Consider the following 14,052-nt stretch of genomic DNA (forward strand, 5'->3'; position numbering starts at 1 on the left):
CAATATATATTGACAACCTGATGATATACCTGAAGCCTCCCGTCATCTGCCCTGGTCTTGTTTATTTACTTGCTTCTTGTCTCTTTCAGGTAAGCTGGCTGACCCCCTGAGTGGCATGCAGACAGGTACCAGGTAAGGGTTGTTACGGTACTGCAGCAGTTAGAAGGAAGTGTCGGTGTGGGTTGAGAGGATGTTAGTGTCCGGATAAGAGACACAGAGATCCCAATTAAACGATAAATGTTTTCCGCTTTAAGATGGTGAGTACAAGACGAGAGTGAAGGCTTTCTGTGCTCGTACTGCAGAGAGAGAGAGAGAGCTCAAAATACACTCTGGTTTTCTGTCATAGGAAAGAACGCGACAGGGTAGACTAAGGTAAGTTAATATGGCGGCCTTAACACACAACTAAGCGAACAGCCCCTATGTCAGTGATTTAATTGGTATTTGTGAAAGACATTGAGCATGACAGCATCACCCTGTGCACACTTGACGCAGGTACGACTAGTGAGAGCCCGTCAACCATGCTGTGATTGGTTAGAGGGCATGGCGTCATGATTTTAGAATTATTTCATGGATTCTTGAAGACGTTTCTGAAGCTTACAGCCAGCAACACGAACCAACCAAACCGAACATAAACAATTCTTCCCTTGCAAGCCTGACCCGATGACCATAGATTAGGTCGTAGGTTTGGCTTGGTTGTGTATTCTGATTTAATATCGAAACATCCTGGAGCCAGTACAGTACATGCCCTCGCCAGTAGGCCCACTTCCCAACAGTACGTAAGAGAGACGTGACCGACCACTCAAGCGGATTACAGACCGATCAGTGGCGAAGACGATAAAGTAAACTCGTAAAGTAAAGTTTAAAGATAACATTACACCCTCAAACAAACTGACGATTGGTGTCTAGCTCCACTGTGTCCCGCGCAACGCTCATCAACTGTGCAGCATCATAGAGCAATAAATCAGAGTAAACTAAAGTAAATCGGTGTAACGCGACGGTTTATTCTTATGGCATTATAAGTGATAGGAAACAAGAACTCTTCACAACAAAAGGATAAGATCATTGTCGCCTTCACCAAACTTCGACCATTAGTGTACAAGTGTAGTTGGTGGGTGATAATGTTATTACGTGTAGTGTTGTGTTATTATAATCACAACGCAATATGTCTACCACACCACGCAAACCTAAACCTAACCATTACACCACACCATCATTATACAACACCGCTACTCACTATACAACACCTCTACTCACTATACAACACCATTACTCACTATACAACACCACTACTCACTATACAACACCATCACTACTCAACGCCATCACTACTCACTATACAACACCATCACTACTCAACACCATCACTACTCACTTTACAACACCACTACTGATTATACAACACCACTACTCACTATGCAACACCATCACTACTCAACGCCATCACTACTCACTATACAACACCACTACTCACTATACAACACCACTACTCACTATACAACACCATCACTACTCAACGCCATCACTACTCACTATACAACACCATCACTACTCACAATACAACGCCATGACTATAGAACACCACTACTCTATACAATACCATCACTATACAACACCATCACTACTCACTATACAACACCATCACTACTCAACACCATCACTACTCAACACCATCACTACTCACTATACAACACCAATACACCACACCCTCGTCTTGTTTCTCCATCATGGCATTTAACAATACCAGAAAATATGTGATCTAATGATAGTAATTTCCTCCTCATCATCAACACTACTGTAAGATTTGACCTTATTGGGTGGGTGGTGGTGGTGGTGGGGGGGGGGAGAGAAAGTACACTCCCCTTCACTACTGCGTTTACAGGGGCTCGTCATATCAACATTCCACAAATCATTACATTGAGATATTTGTTTTAATATTGTTTTACTTTGATTCTATATTGTGTTCACTATTACAGGTTTCCTTCTGTTGAATGTAAACAAACACAGGGCTGCCTACACTGTACAAAACCTGATGAGCCCCTGTAAACACACTAGTGAAGGGGGACTGTACCTGACCTATACGTGTGTTTGTGTACTTGTTTGTTTTTTGTTTACCTGTGTGTTTGTATTTACTTTGTGTATTAATCTGTGGTTATGTGTGCTGGTGTTGGTGTGTTTGTATGTGTGATGGACTGTATGTGTGTATAGGGGTGCGTGTGTGTATTGGTCATGTGTGTGTGTGTGTGTGTCTGTGAGAGATTGTTTCATGAGTGTGTGTGTATAGGTCTTGAGTGTATGGGTGTATATGTGTGATCGTCTTGTGTGTGTGTGTGTTCAGTGTATTGGTCATGTGTGTGTGTGTGTGTGTCTGTGTGCGTGTGTGTCAGCATGTTGTGGTGGTGACGTTAACTGAATCATCCCCAAGGAAATCACCACATTCCTGTCCCTCTCTCCCCTGTCCTCCTCTCCCCTGTCCTCCTCTCCCCCGTCCTCCTCTCCCCGCCTCCTCTCCCCTTCCTCCCCCGTCCCTCCTCTCCCTGTCCCTCCTCCCTGTCCTCTCCCCTGTCCTCTCTCCTGTCCCCCTTCCGTTTGTTCCTGTCTCCTTCCCTCCTCTCCCCTGTCCCTCCTCTCCCCTGTCCCTCCTCTCCCCCTGTCCCTCCCTCTCCCCCCTGTCCCTCCCCTCCCCTGTCCCTCCTCTCCCCCCTGTCCCTCCTCCCCCTGTCCCTCCTCCCCCTTCCCCCTTCCCTCCCTCCTCTCCCCCTGTCCCCTCTCCCCCTGTCCCTCCTCTCCCCTGTCCCTCCTCTCCCCCGCCCTCCTCTCCCCTCCCCTGTCCTCTCCCCGTCCCCTCTCCCCTCTCCCCTGTCCCTCCTCTCCCCCTGTCCCTCCTCTCCCCCTGTCCCTCCCTCCCCTGTCCCTCCTCTCCCCTGTCCCTCCCTCTCCCCCTGTCCCTCCTCTCCCCCTGTCCCTCCTCTCCCCTGTCCTCCTCTCCCCCCTGTCCCCGTCTCCCATCTCCCTTGCCCCCCCCTCTCCCCTGTCCTCCTCTCCCCCTGTCCTCCTCTCCCCCTGTCCCTCTCCTGTCCTCCCTTTCCCCTCTGTCCTCCCTCTCCCCCTGTCACTCCTCTCCCGTTCACCCTTTCCTCTGCCCTCTACCCCCTGTGCTCCCCTTGCCCCCCACACACACTCTATGTAATTTAATGAAGGAAAACATTACAAAGTAGGAACACCTGGTTTTTTTTACAAATAATATTAATTCTCTACTTATTTCAACATCGTTATCTCCACTATCATCATCACCTCACCATCATCATCACCACCACCTCATCATCATCATCACCACCTCACCATCATCATCGTCACCACCTCACCATCATCACCTCACCACCACCAGCATCATACATACATATAGCTTATGACTATCTGATGACGATTCTATATTCCAAAGTTCTCAGGTTCAGTGACGGGTTCTTGCGTGTTGTGACGGGTTGTTGACGGGTTATGGCTGTAAACGGAGGAAGATGAAGAGGAGAGACACAGACAGACAGGGGGTCGAAGAGTACACGAGTCTGGTCGGCAGGAGAAAGTGTAGTGTGTGTAGGTGACAACGCCCTTATGTATTTACACCTATGTTACTCCACTGGCTACACTTTTGGGATATTCTAGTACACTACCAATCTCCACACACACCTATGCTTCCTGGTACACTCCAGCTTACACCCCTGGTACACCTTTTAAGCAGAAAATTACTATTACTGCAACTACATGTACTGTTGTTTGATCTACAGTAGCAGGTGCAGTGTTGGGTGTACAGTACGAATTGAATATCTTTTAGGAGGTTAAGATGAGGTCAGGTCAAGGTAATTTGTTTTAATAATGGTGTCTTAGAAATTTGATGGATACGATCTTTTCAAATTTATTATGACGACTCGGTATTAGACCTTCCTCTGTGTGGCATCTGCCGGCTGTTTTACCCCCATTGTGTTGATTGTACTACCGGCAGCCATTTCAGACAAATTACATAATGTTCACTAATTCAAGAAGGAAATTGGATAATGTGTGAGTCTTTTTAGAAACAAATTATAGGGAGTTTCTTTTAGTCATGTGGCCTTCACTTCCTCTGAGGCTCTTAAGCAGAATATTCCTCATAAGTCAATATGTACAGTCACTCCAAAAACTATCGATACTTAGAGTGATCGATGAATCTCAGAATGAACACTGTGACTCCTGTTGTCTCGGTAGGGTTATCAAAAGCCTTTGTCTGTTGTGTCATATTTTATCAACACAGTTTTGTACAGAATTTTTATTGACTTTACACTATAAGATTACACTTAACTAACTTTGTCTTAAATTACAACACACAAAAAAGTCCTTAAATTTCATCAAAACTATAGACTGAACTTCTTAAGTAGTTACCTTCACTTAGAGCAGCTGTTAGGGGACAATTTTTACCCAGGCTCTCACCTTCCCTTAACAAAACACCCAATTACTTACGTTATTATTATTACCTGCTTACGACTGATCTTATTATTAGTAACCACCCTGATGAAAGCTGCCGTCTGATTGGGTGGCAGGACTTTGTTTACCGTGTGTGGGTGGGTGTCTATGTGGGTGTTTGTGTGGGTATGTGGGTGTATGTAACCATCTCCCTCCTCCTATTGACACGACACATCTCTCTTTTTTTCTCTCTCTCTCTCTCTCTCTCTCTCGTAAACTGTATCACCTTCAGTTCGACGTTTAGAAAATGTTTTCGACATCCGAGTACATACGTCATGCTCACAATTAGAGTACAACAACATCCCCAGAGTACGATAACATCTTCCTGAGAGTACGACAGTCTGAACACGGCAGTACCAGTCCGAGTGTTATCATTTCAATCTCATGTTTCCACGACTTCTGTGTCATGTATCCTGCGTCGCTACTGGGATACCACTCTCTCTCTCTCTCTCTCTCTCGGGCATGCAGCTTACTGCCACACGTAATTGACGCCACCGTGACGTCAAGCAAAATGGTGTCGAAATAGCAATGAGACTCTACCCGAACTCTACCCCACTGTCCGTGTGTGTGTGTTGTGGAGGGGGGGGGTCCCTCATTGTCTTCATCAATGTTATGTGATGTCTTTATAATCAGTGTTGTTATATCATTTATAGTTTTAATTTGTTTATTTTATCATTGTTAAATCATTTATAATTCTTGTCTTTGTTTTTATAGCGCATTATATCATTTATAGTTCTTGTCTGTGTTTCTGTCAACTTATGTCATTTATAGTTCGTCTTTTGTTTTAACAGCGCATTTTATCATTTATAATTTTCATCAATGCGTTATATCATTTATAGTTCTCGTCTTTCTTTTGTTTTTCAACGCTTTCGTGTATCAATAGAATAAGGAAGTACAGAATAGAGAATAGAAGAATGAAGAATAATATGATAGAAGGAAGAGTAGAGTAGAAAAGGGAGGCGTGAAGAATAGAATGAAATAAGAAAGTAAAATAGGAGGACGAGTAGATAAGGATAAAGATGACTAGAGGAAAGAACGGAAGATCAGGGTAGACTAAATTATATCCTATATGTTTTAAAAATGTGTGTGTGTGTGTGTTTGTGTGTGTGTGTGTTTTTCGAGCGTTGAGTTGTGACACTGATGACTTTACGGATAGAAGGATATAATGTTTTTGTTTATAAATTATGAAGATAGCCATATTGCATTACTGTTAAATCTCTCGTTAGTTGTATTTTTTTTTTTTGTGGTGTTTAGACTTTGACACAAGGCAGAAGAACTATGTCACTTAAGTTAGGGTGGGGTGGGTTAGGTTAGGTTAGGGTTGGGTTGGGTTAGATTTGGGTAGGTTAGGTTAGGATTAGGATTGGGTAGTTTAAGTTGGTTTAGGTCAGGTTAAATTACGTTAGGTTAGGTTAATGTAAAACGACGAGGATAAACCAAATGGAAAATCATAGAAATCCTAGAATCTTGTTGTAGAGCTAAAACGACCATAACCCACCATATAATACAGTGGTTAAGAATGACTAAATAAATGTTAGTGAACGACGAGAGAGAATCTGTGTTGGTCGTGTAGGCAGAGAGAGAGAGAGACCTTGTTAGAATGTATTAGTGACTCAAGAAAGTTATAATATACTGTACGGTCAGTCAGTCAGTCAGTCTCGATGCATGGCGAGGAGGAGGATAATATTATGGCGGCGAAAAGAAGAGGCGACAGCTAAATATTTACCCCGGCAAATGTCGCTGGTGGCCGGCCTCGTTTTACCCTCCAAGAACCACTGTTTGTCTCTCTGAATCACATGTTCGGTTCTCTTTAAGATTCCAGGGCTGGTATGTCACCCCCCCCCAACTCCCACCCCACCCCCTCCTCTCCCCCACCCCACCCCACCCCACCCCACCCCCCTCCTCTCTCCCCTCCACTCCCCCACCCCACCCCCACCCCACCCCCACCCCACCCCACACCCCCCCTCCTTCCTCTCCCCACTCTCCCCACCAAACCTCTCATCCTAGGGGGGGACTATGGTTTTTTGTCTGGTGTCTCAGTCCGTCTGTCCCGAGATAATGGTATATGTGTGTGTGTGTGTGTGTGTGTGTGTGTGTCCTCGGTCTGTCATCAAGTGTGTTATTTGGCTGCTGAGGGCCTTCACACACACACACACACACACACACACACACACACACACACACACTATTAATTTATGTGTATGTTTTTCTTCTTTAATGTTGCCTCTTATCTTCTTCTGTTGCTGCTGTTTCATTTCTTCACTTATTAACTCTTGGCAATTCTAGGGGCAAGGTACTGTGTTTGGTCTGTCTGTCTGTCTGTCTCTTCGTTTAATCATAACAGATAACCTCCGGTCACATACCCACCGTCACACACCCACAATCAACACACTCCCCACTGTCACACACCCACAATCAACACTCACCGTCACACACCCCACTGTCACACACCCACAATCAACACTCACCGTCACACACACAACGTCACATACCCCACCGTCACACACACTCCACCATCACACACCCACCGTCACATAACGTCACACACCCCACCGTCACACATAACGTCACACACCCCACCGTCACACACATAACGTCACACACCCCACCGTCACACACCCACAATCAACACACTACCGTTACACACCCCACTGTCACACACCCACAATCAACGCTCACTGTCACACACACACCCACCCTACGCCACACACTACCGCCACACACCTACCCCACTGCCCGAGGTACTTGTGCCTTGTTCTAGCAGTGGTTTTAATCTTTATAGGGTCACGGCCCCTATAGCAGTTGGTCCTCATCTCCCCTTCCTTCCTTCCTTCATATAAAATTCTAAATCTAAAAAATCTAAAAATAATTTCCTCTTGAATTAAATGGGAAAATTGAGAAACTAATTTATCATTCATTACTATAATAACTTTAATTATTCAAAAGACTCTGTATAAGCAACCGTCCCAGTCAGTGTTGACAAATATTCTAATGTGAATTATCGTACTGGAGCCTCAAAATTATCGTTTCTTCATCAAATTATCGTTCACTTCCCGACTTTATTACTACCTTAATTCAGTCACTTTTAGTGGAATTTTACATTTTGATTGACGTACTTACCATTTACGAGACATCCACGAAAACCCAAATAAGGACATACATACAACTGTTAAGGCCATTCCATATTTTTGCTCTGGATTCACGCCCCTGTATCAATGATGGTGTAGTGATGGTGTGACCTGTATCAATGTTGGTGTAGTGATGGTGTGACCTGTATCAATGATGGTGTAGTGATGGTGTGACCTGTATCAATGATGGTGTAGTGATGGTGTGACCTGTATCAATGATGGTGTAGTGATGGTGTGACCTGTATCAATGATGGTGTAGTGATGGTGTGACCTGTATCAATGATGGTGTAGTGATGGTGTGACCTGTATCAATGATGGTGTAGTGATGGTGTGACCTGTATCAATGATGGTGTAGTGATGGTGTGACCTGTATCAATGATGGTGTAGTGATGGTGTGACCTGTATCAATGATGGTGTAGTATGGTGTGACCTGTATCAATGATGTAGTGATGGTGTGACCTGTATCAATGATGGTGTAGTGATGGTGTGACCTGTATCAATGATGGTGTAGTGATGGTGTGACCTGTATCAATGATGGTGTAGTGATGGTGTGACCTGTATCAATGATGGTGTAGTGATGGTGTGACCTGTATCAATGATGGTGTAGTGATGGTGTGACCTGTATCAATGATGGTGTAGTGATGGTGTGACCTGTATCAATGATGGTGTAGTGATGGTGTGACCTGTATCAATGATGGTGTAGTGATGGTGTGACCTGTATCAATGATGGTGTAGTGATGGTGTGACCTGTATCAATGATGGTGTAGTGATGGTGTGACCTGTATCAATGATGGTGTAGTGATGGTGTGACCTGTATCAATGATGGTGTAGTGATGGTGTGACCTGTATCAATGATGGTGTAGTGATGGTGTGACCTGTATCAATGATGGTGTAGTGATGGTGTGACCTGTATCAATGATGGTGTAGTGATGGTGACCTGTATCAATGATGGTGATGGTGTGACCTGTATAATGATGGTGTAGTGATGGTGTGACCTGTATCAATGATGGTGTAGTGATGGTGTGACCTGTATCAATGATGGTGTAGTGATGGTGTGACCATCAATGATGGTGTAGTGATGGTGTGACCTGTATAATGATGGTGTAGTGATGGTGTGACCTGTATCAATGATGGTGTAGTGATGGTGTGACCTGTATCAATGATGGTGTAGTGATGGTGTGACCTATCAATGATGGTGTAGTGATGGTGGACCTGTATCAATGATGGTAGTGATGGTGTGACCTCTATCAATGATGGTGTAGAGATGGTGTGACCTGCATCAATGATGGTGTAGTGATGGTGACCTGTATCAATGATGGTGTAGTGATGGTGTGACCTGTATCAATGATGGTGTAGTGATGGTGTGACCTGTATCAATGATGGTGTAGTGATGGTGTGACCTGTATCAATGATGGTGTAGTGATGGTGTGACCTGTATCAATGATGGTGTAGTGATGGTGACCTGTATCAATGATGGTGTAGTGATGGTGACCTGTATCAATGATGGTGTAGTGATGGTGTGACCTGTATCAATGATGGTGTAGTGATGGTGTGACCATCAATGATGGTAGTATGGTGTGACCTGTATCAATGATGGTGTAGTGATGGTGTGACCTGTATCAATGATGGTGTAGTGATGGTGTGACCTGTATCAATGATGGTGTAGTGATGGGACCTGTATCAATGATGGTGTAGTGATGGTGTGACCTGTATCAATGATGGTGTAGTGATGGTGTGACCTGTATCAATGATGGTGTAGTGATGGTGTGACCTGTATCAATGATGGTGTAGTGATGGTGTGACCTGTATCAATGATGGTGTAGTGATGGTGTGACCTGTATCAATGATGGAGTATGGTGACCTGTATCAATGATGGTGTAGTGATGGTGTGACCTGTATCAATGATGGTGTATGATGGTGTGACCTGTATCAATGATGGTGTAGTGATGGTGTGACCTGTATCAATGATGGTGTAGTGATGGTGTGACCTGTATCAATGATAGTTTAGTGATGGTGTGACCTGTATCAATGATGGTGTAGTGATGATGTGACCTGTATCAATGATGGTGTAGTGATGGTGTGACCTGTATCAATGATGGTGTAGTGATGGTGTGACCTGTATCAATGATGGTTTAGTGATGGTGTGACCGATCAATGATGGTGTAGTGATGGTACCGCATCAATGATGGTGTAGTGATGGTGTGACCTGCATCAATGATGGTGTAGTGATGGTGTGACCTGTCAATGATGGTGTAGTGATGGTGTGACCTGTATCAATGATGGTGTAGTGATGGTGTGACCTGTATCAATGATGGTGTAGTGATGGTGTGACCTGTATCAATGATGGTGTAGTGATGGTGTGACCTGTATCAATGATGTGTAGTGATGTGTGGATGGTGTGACCTGTATCAATGATGGTGGATGTATGTGGTGTGTGGTGTGACCTGTCAATGATGGTGTAGTGATGGTGTGACCTGTATCAATGATGGTGTAGTGATGGTGTGACCTGTATCAATGATGGTGTGATGGTGTGACTGTCAATGATGGTGTAGTAATGGTGTGACCTGTATCAATGATGGTGTAGTGATGGTGTGACCTGTATCAATGATGGTTTAGTGATGGTGTGACTGTATCAATGATGATGTAGTGATGGTGTGACCTGTATCAATGATGGTGTAGTGATGGTGTGACCTGTATCAATGATGGTGTAGTGATGGTGTGATTGTATCAATGATGGTGTAGTGATGATGTGACCTGGAATCCCTGGCACCAGTAGGGGAGGGGGACAGGTCAGCATGGCGGGCAAGGTGACTGTGTGGGGAGACGTAGATGGGGTAGGAAAGTGAAGGAAAGAAAAGAGGGAGGGAGGATGGGGGGAAGAGGAAGGAGTTACTTAAGTTCTACATAAAACTGTCATTGTTCTTCCACACACACACACACACACACACACACACACACACACACACACACACACACATCTGATTCGCCACCCATATCATCACTAAAACTCCCCATGTTGTACGGTACAGGTATTAAACATGATCACCTCGCTAATTCCACCCTTATACTCAACCCTCAGCCTCCTTGATCTCTGTTCACTTCTATAATATTATATTTTGTCAGCCGTTATGTATACCAAATAAGGTTATCCATGGTAAATAAAGAGTTATGGTGGTGTTTGATGACGAAGGCTGATATTACATACTCTTTGTGTGTCAGCATATCGTTCTATATGTCATAACACTGGTTTACGTAGAAGTTCCAAGGATTGTTTTTTTAGTTGATTTTCCCGTAACTGACTGGGGTTAAGGCATCTAGTGACTGTATATACATTCTTACAGCAGTTCGTTCTTCAGACTGTTATCCTTGTGTCGTAACTTACATAAGCCAGTTAGTTACGTCTACTCATCTCCAATTGGTGATTTACTTAACGTGGGAAGTTCTGAGAATCTTACAGGTAATTATTGGTAATCCTTGGTTGATAAGTACAGCCAGGTGTGACAGGTACAGCGGCATACATGTTATCTCGCTCTCGTATCTTACACCTGTGCAACTGTACCTTATTTATGTATTTGCGTTTGTGTTGTTTAACGGTTCACCATAAGATATTAAAGATAATGTCGCCACACTCGCGGTCTTCAGTATTTGTCCCTCTTAAAGATTTATAATTACTAATCTTCACAGTGATAGCACCAGCATGTGTGTGGGACCTCATGCATGATAATACACGGACACAAATAGATCCATTGTAAATCTGGAAGCGTAATTGAGGCCGTAGATAATGTTAACACGCAAGAATTCGGTTTCCGCTTGTGATTACGTTGTGATGACGCAGGCAGTGACGTCACACCAGGACTTGCCGCCCACGACATGCATGTAGGAAGGAGGCTGGCCATGTTATCTTAACTCATTACGTTGTTTGTTTATTTCCACACGACCTGTTTTGAGCTTCTCGTGACGTTGAAAACCTGGGGGTGCTAGTGTGGGTGTATTGTGTTAAGATAATCCTCCACTTCTTTAGTTTTATGCCAAAATGTTTAGTGTTGTTGGTGTGAGGGAGGAGCATGTGGTGGGTCAGATATCAATGTAATGAATAAATATCTACATCTACATACAGTATATACCTGTCTACTTGTATGTCTATAAGTCTATCTATATCTAACCATCTACTTCACTATCTATCTATCTATCTATCTATCTGCCTGAAGATGTCACAAGTTACAACATTTACCTTAGTCCTCCAGGTAGTCGACCAAACCGGAAATAATGACCTCGTATTGTCGTCACGGAGGCATCACCTTTATAGACCCACTTTAGGTGTAATAAGAGGGACATGTAGTGTAGGGTGAAATATATCCTCCTTTCCTCCTTACCTCCACCTCCTTTACCATCATACCCCCCCTCCTTTACCATCTTACCGCCACCCCTTCCTTTACCATCTTACCACCACCTCCTTTACCATCTTACCGTCACCCCCTCCTTTACCATCTTACCGCCACCCCTTCCTTTACCACACCGCCACCCCTTCCTTTACCATCTTACCGCCACCCCCTCCTTTACCATCTTACCGCCACCCCTTCCTTCCATCTTACGTCACTCCCTCCTTGCCATCTTACCACCACCTCCTTTACCATCTTACCGCCACCTCCTTTACCATCTTACCGCCACCCCTCCTTTCATCTTCCTCCCTTCCTTTACCATCTTACCCACCTTCCCCCACCCACCTCCTTTACCATCTTACCGCCACCTTCCTTTACCATCTTACCACCACCTCCTTTACCATCTTACCTCCTACCCTTCCTTTACCATCTTACGCCACCTTCCTTTACCATCTTACCCCCACCCTCCTTTACCATCTTCCGCCACCCTTCCTTTACCAATCTTACCGCCACCTCCCTTTACCATCTTACCGCCACCCTTCCTTTACCATCTTACCACCACCCCTCCTTTACCATCTTACCTCTACCCTTCCTTTACCATCTTACCGCCACCTTCCTTACCATCTTACCCCCACCCCTCCTTTACCATCTTACGCCACCCCTTCCTACCATCTTACCGCCACCTCCTTTACCATCTTACCTCTACCCTTCCTTTGCCATCTTACCGCCACCCTTCCTTTACCATCACCCCCACCCCTCCTTTACCATCTTACCGCACCCCTTCCTTTACCATCTTACCTCCTTTACCATCTTACCTCTATCCTTCCCTTTACCATCTACCGCCACCCTTCTACCATCTTACCCACCCCTCCTTTACCATCTTACACCCCCTCCTTTACCATCTTGCCCCCCTCCTTTACCATCTTACCGCCACCCCTCCTTTACCATCTTACCTCTACCCCTTCCTTTACCATCTTACCGCCACCCCTCCTTTACCATCTTACCCCCCCCTCCTTTACCATCTTACCGCCACCCCTTCCTTTACCATCTTACCGCCACCCCTTCCTTTACCATCTTACCGTCACCTTCCTTTACCATCTTACCGTCACCCCTCCTTTACCATCTTACCGCCACCCCCTCCTTTACCATCTTACGCCACCTCCTTTACCATCTTACCGCCACCCCTTACTTTACCATCTTACCGCCACCCCTTCCTTTACCATCTTACCGTCACCCCCTCCTTTACCATCTTACCGCCACCCCCCTCCTTTACCATCTTACCGCCACCCCTTCCTTTACCATCTTACCGTCACCTTCCTTTACCATCTTACCGTCACCTTCCTTTACCATCTTACCGTCACCCCTTCCTTTACCATCTTACCGTCACCCCCTCCTTTACCATCTTACCGCCACCCCTCCTTTACCATCTTACCGCCACCCCTCCTTTACCATCTTACCGTCACCCCTCCTTTACCATCTTACCGTCACCTCCTTTACCATCTTACCCCCACCCTCCCTTTACCATCTTACCCCACCCCTCCTTTACCATCTTACCGCCACCTCTCTTTACCATCTACCGTCACCCCCTCCTTTACCATCTTACCGTCACCCCTCCTTTACCATCTTACCCCCACCCCTCCTTTACCATCTTACCCCCACCCCTCCTTTACCATCTTACCGCCACCCCTTCCTTTACCATCTTACCGCCACCCCTTCCTTTACCATCACCCCACCCCTCCTTTACCATCTTACCGCCACCCTTCCTTTACCATCTTACCGCCAATTCCTTACCATCTTACCGTCACCCTTCCTTTTACCATCTTACCGTCACCCCTCCTTTACCATCTTACCGTCACCTCCCTACCATCTTACCGCCACCTCCCTACCATCTACCGCCAACCTTCCTTTACCATCCACGCCACTCTCCTTACCATCTACCGTCACCCCTCCCTTTACCATCTTACACAATCTCTCCTTTTACCATCTTACTGCCACCCTTCCTTTTTACCATCTTACCGTCACCCTTCCTTACCATCTTACCCCAATCTCCCTACCAT

At 45.2% G+C, this 14,052-nt stretch overlaps 1 protein-coding gene across 1 annotated transcript in view; it reads left to right on the top strand.

Moving 5' to 3' along the window:
• The window catches only part of LOC121860990 (inositol-trisphosphate 3-kinase B-like), a 112,267-nt gene that overhangs the window by 1,201 nt on the left and 97,014 nt on the right, over nt 1-14,052 (top strand). The gene's annotated exons all lie outside the window — the stretch shown is intronic.

Source organism: Homarus americanus, unplaced genomic scaffold (assembly GCF_018991925.1).
Source record: "Homarus americanus isolate GMGI-L3 unplaced genomic scaffold, GMGI_Hamer_2.0 scaffold40248, whole genome shotgun sequence".
Classification (NCBI taxonomy): domain Eukaryota; kingdom Metazoa; phylum Arthropoda; class Malacostraca; order Decapoda; family Nephropidae; genus Homarus; species Homarus americanus.